We start from the raw sequence: 24,389 nt of genomic DNA, 5'->3' as shown, positions 1-24,389 counted from the left end.
GGGCAATCCTGGGTTGTTAACCCACCGGAGTAATAATCCGAATACATTTGTCTTCTGCCCCCCTTCCTAATCTGCTGCCCATGAATTTCCATTATTACTGTTACTTCCCTCCTTGACAATCAGCTCCAGATAGACTGGTGCCCAACCCAGCAGCAAACCTCAGCCAGCATGCAACACAGAATGAACTCCGGTGTGAAAGGAGTGCAGAGAAAGAGCGATGGTAATAGGCAATTCATTTTTTTTCCTTGCGAAGAGGATTAGTATGTATAAGAGGTGCTACAAGAGTCACAATGAGAGCAGCTGCTTCCATGATGCTTAACGTGTCTTCTAACTTGAGCACCGTGTGTGATACCAACGTTCTGAAGGACTTCGTTGTTTGCTTGGCTTATTTGGTTTAAAATTTATTGACTACACAACTGGTCATTAGGTATCCCAAAGGGGGAACTTTAGGTACTTGCTGGAATTTTTTTCTTTCTCCAAAGTTTAGTTTTTATTTCGCTCATAACACGAGGCCTCATCCCATCGGCATTAAATTTTCAACGTTGGTGTACGGTAACTAGGGCAAGATTCTAGGAACAATTATCATATACAGATCCTATGACCAAAGTTGCTGAACACATTGCCAGCATCCTGTAATGGCTCGGATAACTTTCAAAACCCGTCAGTGGCAGAGTTTCAAACGTGAAATTAAAATGTAAGCGAACATCTGGCAAATTTGTGTGTAAAGTAATGTGAAATTCTCATTCCCGTTAAATCATGTTAAATGTAATTTAGTACCTCTTCTGAACGGCTTCAATATTTAACAGCTGATGCATCTTACAGCCATTATAGTACCCAATAAATTTTATTTGTAACTGGATAAATTTGTCAATTTGGAATCACTGGAATTTATGTTATAACTGGAAACTCTCTCTCATATAATTAGTTTCAAAATTTTAGCCCTGATGTGTTTTCAAGAAAGCAAAAATCACGTTGCTATCGAGTCCCTTAGGTCCCACTTTGCCAATTTTATTAAACAGATTGAGATACTGATTTCCATTCGTCAACTAAAGAATGCCTCATCTCATCGACTCGGAATATTAAAACTGATGCATTCCATAAGAGGGTAAAGATTAGATTAAGTGCAAATTTGAATTGTTAATAATATATATATGAAAAAAATTGAATCGTTAGCTTGAGAGCAATTACTGGAACATTCATTTTCTGAGAGACATCAAGTTTTCAGTGTTGATGGGCGGTATTAAAATAAAACCTTTGTTTTCTTTTTCAGATATGCAAATTTTAAATTGCCAATTTTACTAAATAAATTGGTTGTTTCCAAGTGATAACCAGAAAATTCATCTTCTGGTCGACTACAAACGCTGAAGTGATGGTGTTACTGAACTGGAAGTATTTTGGTATATAAATAGGCTTTGTAGGTGCCCACTTGCCAGTTTTATAGAATTTATCAAATTGGACTTTCTTGAAAAATACACAACAAAATTATTTTTCCTTAAAAGAATGAATAAATTTTTAAAACAATACAGAACTGCAAAAGAAGAAAATTGAGAAATATTGACAACTCCCGTTTTTACAGCATTTTTAAACCTTCATAAGATGGGATGCAGCGCTGTATAGCCCTTGTGGTTTAGCGCTTCTTTTTGATAATAATAATAATCATAATAATGTAAGATGGGATGTCAGAGCCGGCACAGTGTTATGTACAGTGTTATGTACAGTGTTATGTACAGTGTTATGTACAGTGTTATGTACAGTGTTATGTACAGTGTTATGTACAGTATTATGTACAGTATTATGTACAGTGTTATGTACAGTGTTATGTACAGTGTTATGTACAGTGTTATGTACAGTGTTATGTACAGTGTTATGTACAGTGTTATGTACAGTATTATGTACAGTATTATGTACAGTATTATGTACAGTGTTATGTACAGTGTTATGTACAGTGTTATGTACAGTGTTATGTACAGTGTTATGTACAGTATTATGTACAGTGTTATGTACAGTGTTATGTACAGTGTTATGTACAGTGTTATGTACAGTGTTATGTACAGTGTTATGTACAGTGTTATGTACAGTGTTATGTACAGTGTTATGTACAGTGTCATGTACAGTATTATGTACAGTGTTATGTACAGTGTTATGTACAGTATTATGTACAGTGTTATGTACAGTGTTATGTACAGTGTCATGTACAGTATTATGTACAGTGTTATGTACAGTGTTATGTACAGTGTTATGTACAGTATTATGTACAGTATTATGTACAGTGTTATGTACAGTATTATGTACAGTGTTATGTACAGTGTTATGTACAGTGTCATGTACAGTATTATGTACAGTGTTTTCATCTCACACAAATTTCGTCCGAAACTCGCCGTAAGTGATCAATTAAAAATTTTCAGCCCATTTTTACTGAAGGAATTGTGATATTAGTTTCTATGTGATGACTTTTGAATACCTCTTCTCATTCGCTTCGCTAATATTTAACTGCATTAGAAACTTATACCACACTCTGCACTATTCCATACGCATGCATTGACGCACAGGGAACTGGGGTTATTCAATACGGGGATTTTTACTCAAATCGTGCAGCGACTTAAATACATCTATTTCGTTGATGTCGTCGATCTTACTGACCATAAATATGAAAAACTTTTAATTAAATTATTACTGTGTAAAAATTATTTTGTGTTATATTGAACACATACTTCATTGAGCTTATTAAGAAGCAGACACAACTACGTTTCCCAGACCTAATATAGTCAATGGTCCAGGTCGGACCGAAACATCGTCATAAGCTTCTTTCTCCTATGTACGGGCTATTTGTGTACAGCAAAGTGTACAGCGCACACTATTGCAGTGTCGCCTCCCACAATATGAGAGCCGCAGAGCTACACAACACCACTACATTTCCTGGTTCTAACGCAGTAAAGTGTACAGTGAACATTGCAGTTACGTCACGTGTTATGCTGTGAAAGTCGCCCAGCTACATAACTCGACTTGCTGACGCTTGGGAGCTCCTGGCCACACCACTGTGGCCTCGCTCTTGCTGCAAGAGTTCACGAAGGCTGCACTAATAGCATTCATCAGCCGCCCTGCATCAAAGACCAGGAGAATGGTACTTAAAATGCTCAACCTGTCCTTCGGAGAGAAAGCTTATTTTCAAATGGGTAACATTACGTTCATTTCTGCACGGTTCAGAATGAGACCAAAGTTAAATTTTTAGTTATTTTAGTATACCTTATATTAATTTATATTTGTATGTAGTAAACTGACATTATTATTATTATTATTATTATTATTATTATTATTATTATTAAATTTACGTGGAAGAACTAAACCCACATGAGTCACACAGCACCTTGGGAATCCAAGTTAATCAGGTCTTATGAAAAGAGAAGCTCACTCCATTCATCGACATCACACTACTTCCCCATTAAAGGATTACCCACAAAAACAAAATTACCTGCATTGAAGAACAATGTCTGACAGTGGAGGAAACAATCATATTAGATTTAGCTTCTGAAGCTTCTAGTTTATTGTGCACCCCATATCCGTCCTGTGGACTGTGGCACAAGAGTATATGGATACACAAAAACCTAAGATCTAGACCTCAAAAGGGTTAACAAGAGTACATTTGAATTTATATTTACAGTTGACTTATCTGTTGCAAGCAAGTTTAGTATATTTGCTTAATATGTCTGGTATCTTATTTTTTTAATATATCACATTGCCCGTCTATCTGTATATTCCTCAGTAAGTGGACACTCAAGAACTTAATGGTCAAGAAAGTGACCATAAAACTAGCCACATACTTTGCATTTTAGTCTGATCATTATTTGAGTCTGCCAAACTTTCAGACGTACTTGTAACCAAGCCTAACCCTGCATACTACAATAATAATCAGTCTATTCACATCGCAAGTTTCTCCATAAACGTATTTATCTATATTATCACGTTATCACGACATTTGGTTCAAGACTTTCGGTTTTATTTATTTCTCTCCTATTCTTCTTACTGCTAGACATAGATATACCCAAGTTACATGCTACATTTTTTTTCAGGGTATTTCCTTTACCTAACTTATCAACTTTATCATGAAGGAGTAATTCCTTGTGTGATAGAATCCATGAAAAATGTACATTAATTCCTATTTTCCCGTATATTTGAGTGTCTATATACGGCTTCTTCAGCGAGCATATCGTGTTTGTTGTTTGTTATAATGTGAGTCAAGAGCTTTCAGTGATGACACAGAATCAGTAATAATCAAATAGTCAAGCTTAATGTCATAAGTTAACTTTAGCACCATTAGGATGGCAGACACTTCAGCTTACAGTGTAGACGCCCAGTTAATTTTTATGTCTAATTAATCGTAGTTCATATCGTTCATCTTTAGGCCGGTGGCAACAATAGCAGATGCAGCCCTGCCAGTAGAAGTAGATTCATATTTAGATCCATCTGTGTATATAATTTGTGATAAATTATTACTTACAGTTTAGCGAGAATTTCTTCTTGAGCAGTTGTCTTAGCAAATGATTTAAGGAAGGAATTACTGGTGATAGCTGTCTTGGTAGGGGATTGCAGGTATGTGATATTAAATGAATACAACTTCCATGGAGGGGTGAAATGTTCATGTTGTCTACAGTGATACAGTTCGTGAAGGTTATAAATCTTAATACAACTGTATGTTTTCACAGCCCCTTTAGATCTACAGTATATGCATTTACTTCTAGACATTTAATAAGATTTGTTAGGACATGTCTGGTTCATTTAACATTCTAATACCAAGTACATACAGTGTTAATCTTAATAATTCCATCAGTGATACTAGAGCATTAGCTCCTAGGGCAGGAGACAATTTTCCTTAGCTAAAATTAACATGGGCGCAGAATAACCAGTTAAGGATCCAATATAAGTTAAGTACATCATTCTCACTATTTTCACAGTAAGGTTGTAGCCAGCAACAGCTCTGACAGTACTTAGCTTATTTTTGCCTTTCTGATTTAGTTGTGGTATGATGGATTTATTAAAGGGTACGTCTACACCAGAGGTTATTGAAGATGAATACGAAGAGATTTACTTGATGTTGGACACTGTCCTTGTTATGGTCTTCTTAAGAGTAAGCTTGACTCTAATGTTAACACCCTGGGAGTACTCATCGTGCTAGTGATGCCTGGTTAACTATAAAAAAAAAATAAGCTGAAAATTGGGTAACCTTAAGGGAAGATTAGTAATTAATTCCTAATACATCTCAGGTTAAATACAGAAATGACCTGTACGGTAATAATATAAATAATAATAATTTCTATAATTACATGTACAAGGTATACAGACCTACTTAACATCAATGACATACCATATAAAAAGCCCTTTGCTTTGCAGAGCATTTAGGGCAAATTAGGTTCATTTTGTCCCTAGGATGCGACCCACATCAGTCGACTAACACCAGGTACTGCTAGGTGAACAGGGACAGCAGTTGTCTTAAGGAAACACGCCACAATGTTTCCACCCGTACTGGGGATCGAACCACGGGCACAGTGGCGTGCAGAGGTCTGGTGATGCCCGGGGCCAACTTCTTGATTGTATGCCCTAAAAAACTCAAGTATAAGGCCTAGTAATGAGAAATAATATGAGAAACGGAGATTTTTGAATATGTAAACACAGATGAAACATGAAATAAACACTTTATTCGATTTAAATATAAATCAACCAAATTTATTAAGTTATTTTCCCCAAATGACATCTGTCAGAAAACACTTGAACTATTTCACTTTTTACATCAGCTGTGAGAAATTCTTTTTCAATGCTTGCTTATTAAAGCCAGGTTGGTCAGTCGCTCCTGTGACATTGAAAACCTCAGATATGTTTTTATTAATTTCAGTTTTGAAAATGACCTTTTCCAACTTTCAACTGAAAATGCGATTGTAAGCAGTAATATGTATGAAACACACAGCGTCGGAGAGACATCCCTCCCATACTGAGGCAAAGACTCTAGAGCATCTTTAGGATCAGGGGGAATTCTGTTCCCTCCAGTTCGAAGGAGCATCACAAAATCAATACTTTCGTCATAACTGAATGGCTGCCACATCATTATCATAATAATTTGCAAAGTCTGAACATTCTTTTTTTTTAATTTATCTCTTTCTTCTTCATCTTGAATTACTACTGAATTCAAGTTCTTTTTTTTTTTTTTTGTTAAGAAGAAATGAAAATCGGTCACTGAGTCCTTGAAGACGGACACTGCGGTCTTCAATTTCCGTTTTTAATCGGTTCACAATCTCTAACATTACTTTATTCATGTCTAATTGGATACCTTCCCCCCTTCCCCCATTTAGTGCCCGGGGCCACCCCCCTTTCGGTCCCTCCCTCTGCACGCCACTGCACGGACCTCAGTGCTTGAGCTGAGTGCTCTAGCAACCGAACTAAGGACGCCTAATGTCACAAAAATTCTACCCATTTTTAGTAAAGACTGTACTTATAACCGAACTGCTGACGAACAATGTAACTTAGTGAAGTGATTCAAGAGTCACTGACCATCCTAGTAACAGGTGACGCTGACAGACCCACGAAACCGTTTGGTACACTGAAAGGGAAGGCATCCGTAGCTGTCTTTGCTCCTCATGTTGTTCAGGCTTCCACTATTTTGAAGGTAAGGGGAGGAGGATCTCCAAGTGTTGACACACTTGTGCTGTAGGTAAATTCTGAGAGCTAGCCTCCAACCCCAACATAAATTAAATTTACAATTTCTGTTCCCACTCGCTGCCTCTAGACCCCGCTGACACCGACACTAAAAGATATCTTATCTCTGGTAATTAATATCACTCCCAAGTGCAATGACCTGATATAGTGTTCTCCAATAATTCTGGTTATTCGGTTATATGTAATTTAAAGTTTCCGGAACTGATAACGAAGCTTAAATCCCCTGAAGAAGGGCTCGTAAACAAGGCAGCATTCCCTTCATTCAATTACCTTGTTTTTTTTTTTTTTTACATTCTACGATATTTTATTTATTTACTAAATACCCGACAGGAAAGCCTTGGTGGGAGATTTTGAACATTTATTTATTAAATGTTAGATGCCGTATTCATGATTTTGCAAACCCTACTTATGACTGTGATGGTGATGATAAAAGGTATCTCTGAACCAGTACTGAAATAATTATTACTATCCTTTCTCAGTAATTCGTAAATTACCACCTTTTAAAAAAAATCACGGAATGGGGGTGGCTTTCCATGGGTTCAAGTCCTAGCCCTTCTGTGATTTTTTTTTTTGCAATCGTGCTGTTACGATTTCGTGAGTCATGATAGCACATTTTGCTAGACACTTCAGCACAGGTGTTTATTTTGTTCTAAATTCGTGGTGTCTCGCCTCAAAGGTCGGGTTGGTAACGGTTTTCCAGAGTCAACAAAGAGAGAATAAATTCTTTGACACAACTCTCTGGAGATCCACTCACTTTTTTATGTGCGGCATATATCCTACCATCTCGTCTAATAATGTGGTCTTCAATTTATTATGGGTTGGACCGGTAAAACCTCGGTCATAATGACAATAGGCTCCACTTAGTGGGTTATATGACAAGAGGCTCCACTGAGCGGGTCATATGACAATGACTGGCGTCTTCAGAAATTTCCATACATCTCCAGGCGTCGTAAGAATCAGCTACGCTTCCTACGTGAAAATTCCACCACCAGGATCCTCTCTGGATACTTAAAGAGCATCAAAGGTGTGACCACGATGGCGGAAGGAATCTTTCTATGATGGCTTTTCATTCCTAGGACGAGGTCGGCCTTTCATTAACTTTCGCAATTCGCTCAGTTGTCTGTCTTACCACTGTTCCGTTCCCACAGCCACTCTCCACATCCACACAGAGTGGTGAAGCCTCCACACCTGTACCCCAGCGCGATGGTACGGGTGACATCCCCACAATTGTACCCCTGCATATTTATGGTACAAAGACAGGTAAGGGGTGCTTAGGCCCCCAAAATTCATTCATTCCCCAAAAAACCTCAAATAATAATATTAATAATAATTAATAATAATAATAATAATAATAATAATAATAATAATAATAATATTAATAATAATTTCGCTGCTCCAAGTCCATAGCCATCTCAGCTCCCAAGACCCTCCTCTGCATAGCTTCTTGAACCGCTATTGTTTACACTCTTTTACCTTCAGTGTGAAAAAATAATAGCTCACTCTGAATATGTCTGGTATATCAGGTCCATAGCGGTGTAGATGTCTGACACGGCTAGGTGCATGTCCAAACAGCTCATGCTAGTATATAAGAGCCTATCTTCATGCTTCACACCTGACCCCACTAAATAAGTGCCATTGTATTATTGCCCCTGACGAGGTATGACCATATGTATTCTCTTAAAAATGTTGTTTCTGTGTTCCCCTGACAAGTGAGGTATTCTTGACGATGATCCAGGGTCGTTGAGGCCGCTAACTTTCAATGGATCGTCCCTCGTGACCATTAAAACGTCAATTGTTGATGTCTTTGCACTGGTTTTACCTCGCTCGAGATGGACGGTCAAATATTTCAGGAATAACAAAGACGGAGCTGGAGACGAGGTGGTTACGTACATCATTCATCTTGGAAGTTGCCTGGGGTTTGACGTGTCCACGCCTCTTCGTCAGGCTTGTATATCTTTCCATTGAATTGCTGTCATTAGCTTGATCTGCAAAACACACAGTAAGTTTCCTGCCGAAGAATTAATTATATTCTTAAGAAGGATTACATGGGTAGTTTTGAGCACTGGAGTTGGCAATCATTGGTAACAGATGCGACGATAAAGGTAACGAATCCAGCAATGTTTCACTAACCTGCCACGTCCATGAGCTATACTTTAAACAAGTATCTAATATTGGCCGAAATTTTTCATTAATAAGGTAAATTGATGCTAACTTCATGTGTCCTTTTCCGATTACGTGCTTGACTATATGTTCAATGAAAGTTTAGACCGTCTTTTCAAACTAAGGAATGTATTGTTGGCAATGCATTTCTCGTGTCAGTTGTGCTACCACCTTTGACTGCTACTTTGTTAATTTACTGGACATGACATCTGAGTAATTAATAATTGAGCTCAGAAATAAGACAGGTAGGCGACTTGACACAGTAAAATTATTCGATTCGTAGGCTCATATTGTGCAGTAGTTTATTGCTGCTGAAAATAATGTTGGTATGATTGGTGGGCTAATAATAAGTAATATAATTTACATATTTACTTGATATTCGTCCTGACTTTGCAGAATAATTATTTTCAATTCAAATTTTGCCTTCAACTCGTATGAGTCATTCGCTGTTGCTTTGTTAACTAATCTTTTCAATATAATCAGTAAACGTTTTCTGTAATCTAAGCTACGGCCTATTACTAATTTTTTTTTAACTGCTTGACATAGACTTTGTTTATGACCTGTTTCTACTTCATATATGTATATGATGACTAAGACTTCTGTAACAACAGAGTATCTTTATTCTCAAGACGTGTCACAGAACAGTGACTTTATCAGTTCAATACAGAGGTTATTTGAAGATACTGAAACAGGAGACAGTAGAAGACGATTTAATCAGTCCCTCATCCTAGATGAAGGTACTTACTACCGTAGTCCTGATGAATCTGAAGCATAGGCGTAGGGTAGGTAAAGTTAGTCAGGAAACAGGGCAAGTGTTTCACCAGGACGGTTAAATATATACCGGTCTGACACAGCAACACCATGGAATCTTGGTACAGAGAATACCTTCAGCCTGTTTGCTAACCTCTGACCCAGCTCTTGGGCATGACCTACTTCCACTAATGGGTCCCGCCCACGGTGACGATCCCTTCAACTGCTGCACCTCATCTGAAACCTTTACGAGAATAAGCGACCATCTTGGTGCCTTTGCTTCAGATTCATCTAGGCTGAGGGACTAATTACCTCGTCTTCTATTCTCTTCAGTTTCAACACCCTCAAATAACCTCTGCATTGTACTGATAAAGCCACTGGATGGCACATGCGTTTTATTCGACAACATGTTGAAATAACATTGTTGCTATCATATATCCACAAATTCACACACACACACACACACACACACACACACACACACACACACACACACACACACATTCCAGGGAGGGGACACAGAAACAAGAGGCCACAATTGGAAGTTAGGTTAGGTTAGGTAAGGTTCGTCAGGAAACAGGACAAATGTTTCCTGACGCGGGTCAGATGATGACCCGCCTTTGGAGCTTTTGGTCATCTGACCGAGGCCTTCCGCTGGCTTACCGGTCCACCCCTTTAAGAATTATGGTCATTTATAACCATTGTTATATATATAATTGGAAGTTGAAGACACAAATGAGTCAGAGAGATATTAGGAAGTATTTCTTCAGTCATAGAGTTGTAAGGCAGTGGAATAGCCTAGAAAATGACGTAGTGGAGGCAGGAACCATACACAGTTTTAAGACGAGGTTTGATAAAGCTTATGGAGCGGGGAGAGAGAGGGCCCAGTAGCAACCGGTGAAGAGGCGGGGCCAGGAGCTAAGACTCGACCCCTGCAACCACAAATAAGTGAGTACAAATAGGTGAGTACACACACACGAATTGTGTTTACATAAACTATTTGAAGCTTAACGAGAAAAAGAGAGAGAGAAAAAAAAAGTCGAGAATCAATCATTGAGGCCCTTTTTAAAAGACAAAATACAATGCTCAAATTGCATTCGTTAAACTTATATCCCCCAGGTGTATATATGTTAGTAATCTTGTCAGCGTGGCGCACCCTGGTTCCTAGATAACACGCTGGTGCTGGCCCCTGGTTTGTTTTTAATGCTCAAAGTCGGCCATTTCACCAGCGGGGATATTTAGAGCATATAACCGGAGAAATTCCCCCCAAGGCTCGGGATAGTTTCAGGCCGTAATTCAGGTTTATGGGCGGCGATGCCATTAGCCGAGGTGGGCTTGAGGCTCGACCAATCATCTGGACAGATTTACAAGAAAACACACTCCTAACGTGGCCGAGCGGCTCCACACCCCTGCATATTTCTCACAGGATTCATCTGTGGACGTCACCGATAGCAATCTTGTCGCTCGCTTGGGTTATTGTGCTGGCGATACTGTACATATTTTTTTTTTCTTTTTGTCTTCGCGTAAATTATTTTCTTATGGCTGTATACTTATATATTTCCGAGTTTCTGGGAGATCGTCTTTGTATGTAAATTTGTATCGACCGGAGGGCGTAGATGTTCGAGGGAGAAGGTAGGTGCTGAAGCGGGAGTTAAACAGTTAGTGTTCTGTTTACATGCGTGAAGATAGTAGTTGGTAGTCAGGTGCTCTTTGATGGCCTATGCTTAAGTGCTAAAGCAATGGCAAAGAGCAAAGAAAAAAATATTGCTAGTATTAAATCAAATGATCAGCGAGGTTGGGCAGAGAGACGACAGTTCTGAAAGAGAGAGAGTGAGGAGAGAGCTTTCCTTGGATCAACGGTTCCGTTGATCCAAGAGCTCTACACAGAGTGAAACGAGCTAGTTCTTCACCTGTCTTTTCTTTACCCAAGAGGTTCCCATCACCAGGTGTTCTTCTCACTGTATCATTGTGTTCGATATATGCGAGTGAAAATGATTCATTCTTCAGCAGCAACTACTGCTCCAGTGAGAGTCGCAGCCTACACGGAGTCACAGCCTACACGGAGTCGCAGCCTACACGGAGTCGTAGCCTATACGGAGTCACAGCCTACACGGAGTCACAGCCTACACGGAGTCGCAACCTACACGGAGTCGCAGCCTACACGGAGTCGCAGCCTACACGGAGTCGCAGCCTACACGGAGTCGCAGCCTACAAGGAGGATTGCCATGGTACTTCTGAAAGATTCTTACTACAAGGAATTGGAGCAGTTTCCTATTTCAGGTCAAACCTGATCTTCCGCTTCCAAAGAGTTTATTTGGTTGATTGAATTATTTTATTCATCCAAAATTTTTGTTAGCAGCTTGAGAATGCCTCATCGGATCAGCTTCAAATTTTCAACGTTAACTTATTGTAATGAAGAATTTTTCCACGCAACTACTGGCATATGTTATGCCATCTGATCAATTTTAAAATTATTATTTCTGATTCTGATTACCGTTCAATAACGTGATCAGTTGGGGTTATTATTATTATTATTATTATTATTATTATTATTATTATTATTATTATTATTAGTGTGTGTGTGATTTAGGTGCTAATTTAAGTTTTATTTTTAAAATAGTATGGCGTTTAATTCTGCAAAATAGTCTAAGTGATCCTTTTTAGAGTGGTTTCAGTCTGCAAAGATACATCGTATAGAACAGCAGCATATAAGTTTAGGCTGTACAGAAACAAATTTGCCAAAGGAAGGTGAAACTGGCCAACTTGCCAGTTTTATCGAAAAAATTGGAAGAATCAATATACCGACTCTTGGTTTCTACGCAATAATTTTTTTTAAATGTCATTTGATCGGCTTCATACCTTTAACATTGATAAGATAAGATAAGATAAGATAAGATTTCGTTCGGATTTTTAACCCCGGAGGGTTAGCCACCCAGGATAACCCAAGAAAGTCAGTGCGTCATCGAGGACTGTCTAACTTATTTCCATTGGGGTCCTTAATCTTGTCCCCCAGGATGCGACCCACACCAGTCGACTAACACCCAGGTACCTATTTGCTGCTAGGTGAACAGGACAACAGGTGTAAGGAAACGTGTCGAAATGTTTCCACCCGCCGGGAATCGAACCCGGGCCCTCCGTGTGTGGAGCGGGAGTTTTAGCCACCAGACCACCGGGCCTAGAGGAAGGTTTGAAGTGTTATTATCCAGTGTAGTTGCTAGTTTGCAATGTAAAGGACAAGGTAATGAGGAGTAAGTTATTGAACCTCGTAGACAACACGAACTGTTATTAACAAAAATGGGCTTAGAGTGCACAGTCCTGCTGTTCGAACCTAATCAGTTCTGCGAAATGACAAATATCAGACACGAAAGAAATGGACGAAAAAACGCATATTCCTAGACTGTCAAAAGGCATTTGACAAGAGTCCGTCTTATGAGAATAACACAGAGCAGAAAACTAGGCTAGGAGGGAACTGTAATGGATAAGAGAATGAGTAACACAGAGAAGGCAGAGAGACGAAGGGAGGGAGGGAGGGTTTGAAGTAAGAGGAATTATGTGATAAATGGTTTGAAAAACCGACAAGTTGAAGATTGAGACACTTATGCAGCATATGGGAATCTTTATTCAGGAAACGTTTCGCCACACAGTGGCTTCATCAGTCCAATACAAAGAGGAAGGCGTAAGGAGAGAAGGAGTATGAGGTAATCAGTCCCTCAGCCTGGAGTCGATGTGTTCAGTCCATCAATCTACAGTCCATCAATCTACAGTCCATCAATCTACAAGATTGATGGACTGAACACATCGACTCCAGCCTGAGGGACTGATTACCTCATACTCCTCCTCTCCTTACGCCTTCCTCTTTGTATTGGACTGATGAAGCCACTGTGTGGCGAAACGTTTCCTGAATAAAGATTCCCATATGCTGCATAAGTGTCTCAATCTTCAAGAGGAATTATAAATGGAGTACCACAAGGATCAGCTCTTGGACTCATGATGAATAAGGCATGGGTAATACATGGTTATCTTTATTGTTAAGACGTTTCGCCAATCACTGGCTTTTTCAATTCACAATACTCTCAATTCAAATACCGTCTCCTATATGCAGTCTTCGTACAGGGTTGAAGGAAAAAACACTAGATGGCGAAACGTCATAGCAATTAAAATACCCAGGTGGTGTTAGGTAAAAGGACACATATGCAACAAATGTGATATTTTATTGAGGCAACATTTCGCCACAATAAAATAGCACAGTTTCATCCCTGTCCTTTTACCTAACATTGTCTGGGTAATTCTACCATTATACTCAAGTGCTGCGCATGTGCCTTATCAACTTTTCGGTACTGTATACCATTAATGTAATGATTCTTGGATTCATGCTCTTCCTGATGTATGCAAATGACCGAACATGCCTGCACGTCAGTGTACATGATGCAAAAATAATGAGAACAGTGATCAAAATGACAACAGAGGACTATAATATGCTAGAGGAAGAAATGAACTGACTAAGGTGTTGTTACCAGAGTTCAACCCCGGTAAATGTAGGGTTATGAGAGTGGAATCAGGAGCCTGGGGACTGAGTGGAAGGTAATTCATATAATATGAGCAGAAGAAAGAAAGGAATTTAAGGGTAAGCATCACATCCATTTTTTCCAGCCTTATGTCCAGAATATCAAAAGTAGCATACAAAAAAATGGTAAACAGAAGTCAGGAATCTGAACGAGGATGCATTAACATCAGTGAACATGATATACTCAACACCAGTACAGGAGCATGCAGCGCCAGCGTTGAACCCTCATATCTACTCATGTATAAAAATTAACTGGAGAAAATTTACGAGGCTAATCCGTGAGCTAAAGAGGTTGGAATACGAAGATAATCTAGGAGAACTAGAATCTACATTAACAGAATACCTGAAAACCAGAGGAGACATGATCACAACTTAAAACACACTCCCAGATAGAGATATAGTTGATACGGACTATCTGAGATAGTATACCAGAAGTTTCTTTAATCCAATGACAAAGAAGTCCCCCTAGTGTGAAGGTTGTGAACAAAGAGGATGTAGGAAGGAATGTTTCTGAGGCCAGGCTCGGTACTGGGAATCAAGAGTGGAAATGACATAGCGCCAAGGGCAGAGAGCTACATTAGCTAATCCAAGTGCATAGGTTGAGCTCAAGAGTCAGAGTTTAACCCTCGCAGGCACAATTAGGTGAAAAGAAACGCGCATATACAAAATGTGTAATCTGTAGCCGATTGAAACAAAATTCTTCCCTGTCTGCCATGACGTAGGAATTTATCAGTTTCCCAGGGGCGGCGAATTAATTAATGGCCTCTAATTATTTTTCCCTTACGCTTAATAAAACCTTGGAGATTGACTGCACTGATTACCAATTTCTTTTTTTCTACCAGATTTTCATTAGAGCATCAGTTTAATTTTTTTCCTTCTCTGTTCTTGTCATTTCACGTATGTAGCGCTGCCTTGGTTTCCTTTCTTCCAGCTGTACGTTCTTAGACATTAGTAAGATGCAGCCCGTACGGATTTATCTTCATGGAAGAGGATTTACTGTTAGAGGTGTGTATCTCTCAGCGTATTTACACTGAAACGTTTATTTTAATCTCTTAGCAAGGGAATAAAGTAATCTCTATTTCTTGTGTGCGGTTGAATTGCAACCCGAATGTCCCAAGTGTAGTCAGTAGGCCTTAAATCTAAGAAAGTGTAAAATAAAGTTCATTTGGTGCGATGTATGGACGACCTGTGTTTGAGAAAATGTGGGAGTTGGAGAAAGTGGGAAACATAATCCTGGACCTTCTTGATATCACAAGCAAGCGAAAAAAACAAAAATGGAGAGAAAACCAGAAGAGGTGAAGAGTCTGAAGACAGATAAAGTAAATAATTCAGAAGACAGTTAGGATTCTTATTCTTTGCCGCCATGGCAGCTAGTTTATCGTGTGCCCCAAATCTACTCTGTGACCGGTAACACAAGAGCATACTGATACACAAAAGATAAAATGATGAAATGTGTTTGTCCTTGTTTCAACTCACAATACTCTGTCTACTCTCGAAGTTGCTACACCAACCTGTCACATATACTGGAAATTTAAATTTAATTCTGACTGCCATTTTTTCTACTTTTTTGTTTCCATCATTCTTACCATACCACACATTTTGACTAATATATTCTTATTGTGACACTACACGATTTTTCTATTTGTATTTTCTTTGTAACCTACTGAAAAATTCCTCCAACCCCGTAATCAATGTTTTCTTGCAAAGCTTCTTTTCCCGACAAGTTCTCAGCTCTTTTTTTTCAGCGAAGCTAACAAGATGAAATTAAGACACATGTGCAGCATCTGGGTATCTTGCACAAGTTAACAAGAGATGGAATCCACACAAGCTTGTTTCCTGGTACTTCAAAGTTCCTTCATATGTCCTCTGCAATGCTGACTCTCGCTAAAACAATATTCAAGAACCTCGAGAAGGTTCAGAATCAAGCCATGAGAGTATCTTTGAACTGCCTTGAAGTGCTAAAATATATAACTTAAGATTAAAGCTGAAATTACCGTCCATATATGACAGAAGAAGAAAGTTATATACCATTTTTGCCAACAAGTTGTTAAGAAGTAATGTAGACAATGTTCCTAATATCATGACTAAAACTGCACTTAGTACACAGCAACATCGGGGAAAAGGTCGGAGAAACATAGCTACTAAAGATTTAATTTTTTTATGAGCAGAATAAGCCTGTTATATTAGGAAGAATAGGAAAGAAGTCTATTGTGGCAAGAGTGAGATAACGGTAAAGGTTATTAAATATGAGAAAGTCAGTTACATCACCGACTGAGCAGTAAATGTAGTGTTGCTGGAACATTTAGAAGTTAAAATTTTGTTAAGCATCTTGAAAAGTCAGCAAGAGATCATGACTGGGTATCATCTCAGACTGAATCAATAATCCATAATTCATTGATTGTGGTTTTGAATAAAAAGAGATCAATTCTCTGACTCAGTGTATGTCGTCTTTAGTATTTCAGAATTTTTTTAATAATGTTGTAGAGGCCATAAGAAATAATGTACTTTATTTTTTCAGAAAAGTACAAAATTCAAGTGAAGGTGAAAGCTGATTAAGTAGCAGATACAAGAAAACGCACATTACAGGTTAGGAGAAACATTCCACCAGATTACAAGGAGAATACGGGTTTAGCACTTCACCTTGGATGTCGTAATACTAATAATAATGATAATAATAAAATTTGGACTTTCGGAGGAGATCAAGGTGGATACATCTGAAGTATTGACCCGGCGAGACGCAATCCAGAAGATAAATGGTTGCCTTCACTGTTACGTACGAGGTCAATGATCTTCGAGTCCGTCTTCTGCAACATCGCTTTGGACAGTCAGTTGATAGTTATTATACCACAAGACTGACAGTATTTAGCAGTTTCATCCCAGCTTTCTATCAGCGATAAATTAAACCTAGACTCTCATTTAGATTTCTTTCTAAACAAAATAAATTTTTACTAACTGGCAAAAGAAACAGACAGGTTTATAAGTGAACAATAACTGAATCTGGGTCAGGGTTTGAAGGGAGTTAGGGCAGTATAACACCTGCCCTAGGATTATCATTCATACTGCAACAGTATGTAAAACAATATAGCGTAATAATGTTGGGAGAATGATCAAAAATATGTTAGGTAAAGTGGCAGTGTTCAGCTAATGTGATATTTTATTGTGGCAACGTTTCACTCTCCAGGAACTTTATCAAGCCGTTACAAATAGTTCAAGGACACAGAGAGGTATATATAGGTACAGAGCGAGGTGCAAAGTATATTATCGTTATAGGTAGTAGTAGAAGTAGTACTTGTGGTGGTGGCGGTAGTAGTAATAGTACTTGTCATGATGCTGGTAGTAGTAGTAGTACTTGTACTTGTGGTGGTGGTAGTAGTAGTACTCGTGGTGGTAGTAGTAGTAGTACTCGTGGTGGTAGTAGTAGTAGTTGTAGTACTTGTGGTGGTAGTAATATTAGTACTTGTGGTAGTGGTAGCAGTAGTAGTAGTACTTGTGGTGGTGGTAGTACTTGTGGTGATGGTGGTAGCAGTAGTACTTGTGGTGGTGGTGGTGGTGGTGGTGGTGGTGGTGGTGGTGGTGGTAGTAGTACTTGTGATGGTGGTGGTAGTAGTAGTAGTACTTGTGGTGGTGGTAGTAGTAGTACTTGTAGTGGTGGTAGTAGTAGTACTTGTGGTGGTGGTATAAGTAGAAGTACTTGTGGTGGTAGTAGTAGTAGTAGCAGTACTTGTGGTGGTGGTAGTAGTAGTAGTACTTGTAGTAGTGGTAGTAGTACTTGAGGTGGTGGTAGTAGTACTTATGGTGGTAGTAGTAGTAGTACTTGTGGTGGTGGTGGTAGTAGCACTTGTAGTGGTTGTGGTAGTAGTGTAGTAGTAGTAGTACTTGTGGAGGGGGTGCTAGTAGTACTTGTGGTGGTGGTGGCAGTAGTAGTACTTGTGGTGGTAGTAGTAGTAGTACTTGTAGTGGTGGTAGTAGTACTTGTGGTGGTGGTAGTAGTAGTACTTGTGGTGGTAGTAGTAGTAGTACTTGTAGTGGTGGTAGCAGTAGTAGTACTACTTGTGGTGGAGGTGGTAGTAGTACTTGTGGTGGTAGCAGTAGCACTTGTGGTTGTGGTGGAGGTGGTAGTAGTACTTGTGGTGGTAGCAGTAGTACTTGTGGTGGTGGTGGTAGTAGTACTTGTGGTGGTGGTGGTAGTAGTACTTGTGGTGGTGGTAGTAGTACTTGTGGTGGTGGTAGTAGTACTTGTGGTGGTGGTAGTAGTAGTACTTGTGGTGGTAGTAGTAGCAGTACTTGTAGTGGTGGTAGCAGTAGTAGTAGTACTTGTGGTGGAGGTGGTAGTAGTACTTGTGGTGGTAGCAGTAGTACTTGTGGTTGTGGTGGAGGTGGTAGTAGTACTTGTGGTGGGAGCAGTAGTACTTGTGGTGGTGGTGGTAGTAGTACTTGTGGTGGTGGTGGTGGTAGTAGTACTTGTGGTGGTGGTAGTAGTACTTGTGGTGGTGGTAGTAGTAGTATTAGTACTTGTGGTGGTAGTAGTAGTAGCACTTGTGGTGGTAGTAGTAGTAGTAGTACTTGTGGTGGTGGTAGTAGTAGTACTTGTGGTGGTGGTAGTAGTAGTAGCACTTGTGGTGGTAGTAGTAGTAGTACTTGTGGTGGTGGTAGTAGTAGTAGTACTTGTGGTGGTGGTAGTAGTAGTACTTGTGGTGGTGGTAGTAGTAGTAGTACTTGTGGTGGTAGTAGTAGTAGTACTTGTGGTGGTGGTGGTGGTAGTAGTACTTGTGGTGGTGGTGGTAGTAGTAGTACTTGTGGTGGTAGTAGTAGTAGTACTTGTGGTGGTGGTGGTAGTAGTAGTAGTACTTGTGGTGGTGGTAGTAGTAGTAGTACTTGTGGTGGTAGTAGTAGTAGTAGTACTTGTGGTGGTGGTGGTGGTAGTAGTAGTAGTACTTGTGGTGGTGGTGGTGGTAGTAGTAGTAGTACTTGTGGTGGTGGTAGTAGTAGTAGTATTTGTGGTGGTAGTAGTAGTAGTACTTGTGGTGGTGGTGGTGGTAGTAGTAGTACTTGTGGTGGTGGTGGTAGTAGCAGTAGTACTTGTGGTGGTGGTGGTGGTGGTGGTGGTGGTGGTGGTAGTAGTAGTAGTACTTGTGGTGGTGGTGGTGGTGGTGGTGGTGGTGGTGGTGGTGGTGGTGGTGGTGGTGGTGGTGATGGTGGTAGTAGTAGTAGTAGTACTTGAGGTGTTGGAGGTGGTAGTAGTAGTACTTGTGGTGGTGGTGGTAGTAGTAGTACATGTGGTGGTAGTAGTGGTAGTAGTACATGTGGTGGCAGTAGTGGTAGTAGTACATGTGGTGGTGGTAGTGGTAGTAGTACATGTGGTGGTGGTAGTGGTAGTAGTACATGTGGTGGTGGTAGTGGTAGTAGTACATGTGGTGGTGGTAGTGGTAGTAGTACATGTGGTGATGGTAGTGGTAGTAGTACTTGTGGTGGTGGTAGTGGTAGTAGTACATGTGGTGGCAGTAGTGGTAGTAGTATATGTGGTGGTAGTAGTACATGTGGTGGTGGTAGTGGTAGTAGTACATGTGGTGGCAGTAGTGGTAGTAGTACATGTGGTGGTAGTAGTGGTAGTAGTACATGTGGTGGTAGTAGTGGTAGTAGTACATGTGGTGGTAGTAGTGGTAGTAGTACATGTGGTGGCAGTAGTGGTAGTAGTACATGTGGTGGTAGTAGTGGTAGTAGTACATGTGGTGGTAGTAGTGGTAGTAGTACATGTGGTGGTAGTAGTGGTAGTAGTACATGTGGTGGTGGTGGTAGTAGTACATGTGGTGGTGGTAGTGGTAGTAGTACATGTGGTGGTGGTAGTGGTAGTAGTTCTTGTGGTGGTGGTAGTGGTAGTAGTACATGTGGTGGCAGTAGTGGTAGTAGTACATATGGTGGTAGTAGTGGTAGTAGTACATGTGGTGGTGGTAGTGGTAGTAGTACATGTGGTGGCAGTAGTGGTAGTAGTACATGTGGTGGTAGTAGTGGTAGTAGTACATGTGGTGGTAGTAGTGGTAGTAGTACATGTGGTGGTAGTAGTGGTAGTAGTACATGTGGTGGTAGTAGTGGTAGTAGTACATGTGGTGGTAGTAGTGGTAGTAGTACATGTGGTGGCAGTAGTGGTAGTAGTACATGTGGTGGCAGTAGTGGTAGTAGTACATGTGGTGGTGGTAGTGGTAGTAGTACATGTGGTGGCAGTAGTGGTAGTAGTACATGTGGTGGTAGTAGTGGTAGTAGTACATGTGGTGGTAGTAGTGGTAGTAGTACATGTGGTGGCAGTAGTGGAAGTAGTACATGTGGTGGCAGTAGTGGTAGTAGTACATGTGGTGGTGGTAGTGGTAGTAGTACATGTGGTGGCAGTAGTGGTAGTAGTACATGTGGTGGTAGTAGTGGTAGTAGTACATGTGGTGGTAGTAGTGGTAGTAGTACATGTGGTGGTAGTAGTGGTAGTAGTACATGTGGTGGTGGTGGTAGTAGTACATGTGGTGGTGGTAGTGGTAGTAGTACATGTGGTGGTGGTAGTGGTAGTAGTTCTTGTGGTGGTGGTAGTGGTAGTAGTACATGAGGTGGCAGTAGTGGTAGTAGTACATATGGTGGTAGTAGTGGTAGTAGTACATGTGGTGGTGGTAGTGGTAGTAGTACATGTGGTGGCAGTAGTGGTAGTAGTACATGTGGTGGTAGTAGTACATGTGGTGGTAGTAGTAGCAGTACTTGTAGTGGTGGTAGCAGTAGTAGTAGTACTTGTGGTGGAGGTGGTAGTAGTACTTGTGGTGGTAGCAGTAGTACTTGTGGTTGTGGTGGAGGTGGTAGTAGTACTTGTGGTGGGAGCAGTAGTACTTGTGGTGGTGGTAGTAGTACTTGTGGTGGTGGTAGTAGTAGTACTTGTGGTGGTAGTAGTAGCAGTACTTGTAGTGGTGGTAGCAGTAGTAGTAGTACTTGTGGTGGAGGTGGTAGTAGTACTTGTGGTGGTAGCAGTAGTACTTGTGGTTGTGGTGGAGGTGGTAGTAGTACTTGTGGTGGGAGCAGTAGTACTTGTGGTGGTGGTGGTAGTAGTACTTGTGGTGGTGGTGGTGGTAGTAGTACTTGTGGTGGTGGTAGTAGTACTTGTGGTGGTGGTAGTAGTACTTGTGGTGGTGGTAGTAGTAGTATTAGTACTTGTGGTGGTAGTAGTAGTAGCACTTGTGGTGGTAGTAGTAGTAGTAGTACTTGTGGTGGTGGTAGTAGTAGTACTTGTGGTGGTGGTAGTAGAAGTAGCACTTGTGGTGGTAGTAGTGGTAGTACTTGTGGTGGTGGTAGTAGTGGTAGTACTTGTGGTGGTAGTAGTGGTAGTACTTGTGGGGGTGACGGTAGTAGTGGTAGTAGTTGTGGTGTTGGTAGTAGTAGTAGTACTTGTGGTGATGGTGGTGGTAGTAGTGGTAGTACTTGTGGTGGTGGTGGTAGTAGTAGTACTTGTGGTGGTAGTAGTAGTAGTACTTGGTGGTGGTAGTAGTGGTAGTACTTGTGGTGGTAGTAGTAGTAGTAGTAATTGTGGTGGTAGTAGTAGTAGTAGTACTTGTGGTGGTGGTGGTGGTAGTAGTAGTAGTACTTGTGGTGGTGGTGGTGGTAGTAGTAGTAGTACTTGTGGTGGTGGTAGTAGTAGTAGTATTTGTGGTGGTAGTAGTAGTAGTACTTGTGGTGGTGGTGGTGGTAGTAGTAGTACTTGTGGTGGTGGTGGTAGTAGCAGTAGTACTTGTGGTGGTGGTGGTGGTGGTGGTGGTGGTAGTAGTAGTAGTACTTGTGGTGGTGGTGGTGGTGGTGGTGGTGGTGGTGGTGGTGGTGGTGGTGATGGTGGTAGTAGTAGTAGTAGTACTTGAGGTGTTGGAGGTGGTAGTAGTAGTACTTGTGGTGGTGGTGGTAGTAGTAGTACATGTGGTGGTAGTAGTGGTAGTAGTACATGTGGTGGCAGTAGTGGTAGTAGTACATGTGGTGGTGGTAGTGGTAGTAGTACATGTGGTGGTGGTAGTGGTAGTAGTACATGTGGTGGTGGTAGTGGTAGTAGTACATGTGGTGGTGGTAGTGGTAGTAGTACATGTGGTGATGGTAGTGGTAGTAGTACTTGTGGTGGTGGTAGTGGTAGTAGTACATGTGGTGGCAGTAGTGGTAGTAGTATATGTGGTGGTAGTAGTACATGTGGTGGTGGTAGTGGTAGTAGTACATGTGGTGGCAGTAGTGGTAGTAGTACATGTGGTGGTAGTAGTGGTAGTAGTACATGTGGTGGTAGTAGTGGTAGTAGTACATGTGGTGGTAGTAGTGGTAGTAGTACATGTGGTGGCAGTAGTGGTAGTAGTACATGTGGTGGTAGTAGTGGTAGTAGTACATGTGGTGGTAGTAGTGGTAGTAGTACATGTGGTGGTAGTAGTGGTAGTAGTACATGTGGTGGTGGTGGTAGTAGTACATGTGGTGGTGGTAGTGGTAGTAGTACATGTGGTGGTGGTAGTGGTAGTAGTTCTTGTGGTGGTGGTAGTGGTAGTAGTACATGTGGTGGCAGTAGTGGTAGTAGTACATATGGTGGTAGTAGTGGTAGTAGTACATGTGGTGGTGGTAGTGGTAGTAGTACATGTGGTGGCAGTAGTGGTAGTAGTACATGTGGTGGTAGTAGTGGTAGTAGTACATGTGGTGGTAGTAGTGGTAGTAGTACATGTGGTGGTAGTAGTGGTAGTAGTACATGTGGTGGTAGTAGTGGTAGTAGTACATGTGGTGGTAGTAGTGGTAGTAGTACATGTGGTGGCAGTAGTGGTAGTAGTACATGTGGTGGCAGTAGTGGTAGTAGTACATGTGGTGGTGGTAGTGGTAGTAGTACATGTGGTGGCAGTAGTGGTAGTAGTACATGTGGTGGTAGTAGTGGTAGTAGTACATGTGGTGGTAGTAGTGGTAGTAGTACATGTGGTGGCAGTAGTGGTAGTAGTACATGTGGTGGCAGTAGTGGTAGTAGTACATGTGGTGGTGGTAGTGGTAGTAGTACATGTGGTGGCAGTAGTGGTAGTAGTACATGTGGTGGTAGTAGTGGTAGTAGTACATGTGGTGGTAGTAGTGGTAGTAGTACATGTGGTGGTAGTAGTGGTAGTAGTACATGTGGTGGTGGTGGTAGTAGTACATGTGGTGGTGGTAGTGGTAGTAGTACATGTGGTGGTGGTAGTGGTAGTAGTTCTTGTGGTGGTGGTAGTGGTAGTAGTACATGAGGTGGCAGTAGTGGTAGTAGTACATATGGTGGTAGTAGTGGTAGTTGTACATGTGGTGGTGGTAGTGGTAGTAGTACATGTGGTGGCAGTAGTGGTAGTAGTACATGTGGTGGTAGTAGTACATGTGGTGGTAGTAGTGGTAGTAGTACATGTGGTGGTAGTAGTGGTAGTAGTACATGTGGTGGTAGTAGTGGTATTAGTACATGTGGTGGCAGTAGTGGTAGTAGTACATGTGGTGGCAGTAGTGGTAGTAGTACATGTGGTGGTGGTAGTGGTAGTAGTACATGTGGTGGCAGTAGTGGTAGTAGTACATGTGGTGGTAGTAGTGGTAGTAGTACATGTGGTGGTAGTAGTGGTAGTAGTACATGTGGTGGCAGTAGTGGTAGTAGTACATGTGGTGGCAGTAGTGGTAGTAGTACATGTGGTGGTGGTAGTGGTAGTAGTACATGTGGTGGCAGTAGTGGTAGTAGTACATGTGGTGGTAGTAGTGGTAGTAGTACATGTGGTGGTAGTAGTGGTAGTAGTACATGTGGTGGTAGTAGTGGTAGTAGTACATGTGGTGGTAGTAGTGGTAGTAGTACATGTGGTGGTAGTAGTGGTAGTAGTACATGTGGTGGTGGTAGTCTTAGTAGTACATGTGGTGGTAGTAATTGTAGTAGTACATGTGGTGGTAGTAGTGGTAGTAGTACATGTGGTGGTGGTAGTGGTAGTAGTACATGTGGTGGTAGTAGTGGTAGTAGTACATGTGGTGGTAGTAGTGGTAGTAGTACATGTGGTGGTGGTAGTAGTACATGTGGTGGTGGTAGTAGTACATGTGGTGGTGGTAGTAGTAGTAGTACATGTGGTGGTAGTAGTACATGTGGTGGTGGTAGTAGTAGTAGTACATGTGGTGGTAGTAGTACATGTGGTGGTAGTAGTGGTAGTAGTACATGTGGTGGTGGTAGTAGTAGTACCAAACGTTGCTACAATAAACT

This window comes from Cherax quadricarinatus, chromosome 1, assembly GCF_038502225.1.
Source record: "Cherax quadricarinatus isolate ZL_2023a chromosome 1, ASM3850222v1, whole genome shotgun sequence".
Taxonomy (NCBI): Eukaryota; Metazoa; Arthropoda; class Malacostraca; order Decapoda; family Parastacidae; genus Cherax; species Cherax quadricarinatus.
The sequence above is the reverse complement of the archived record's forward strand: the minus strand, read 5'-3'. Positions refer to the sequence as shown.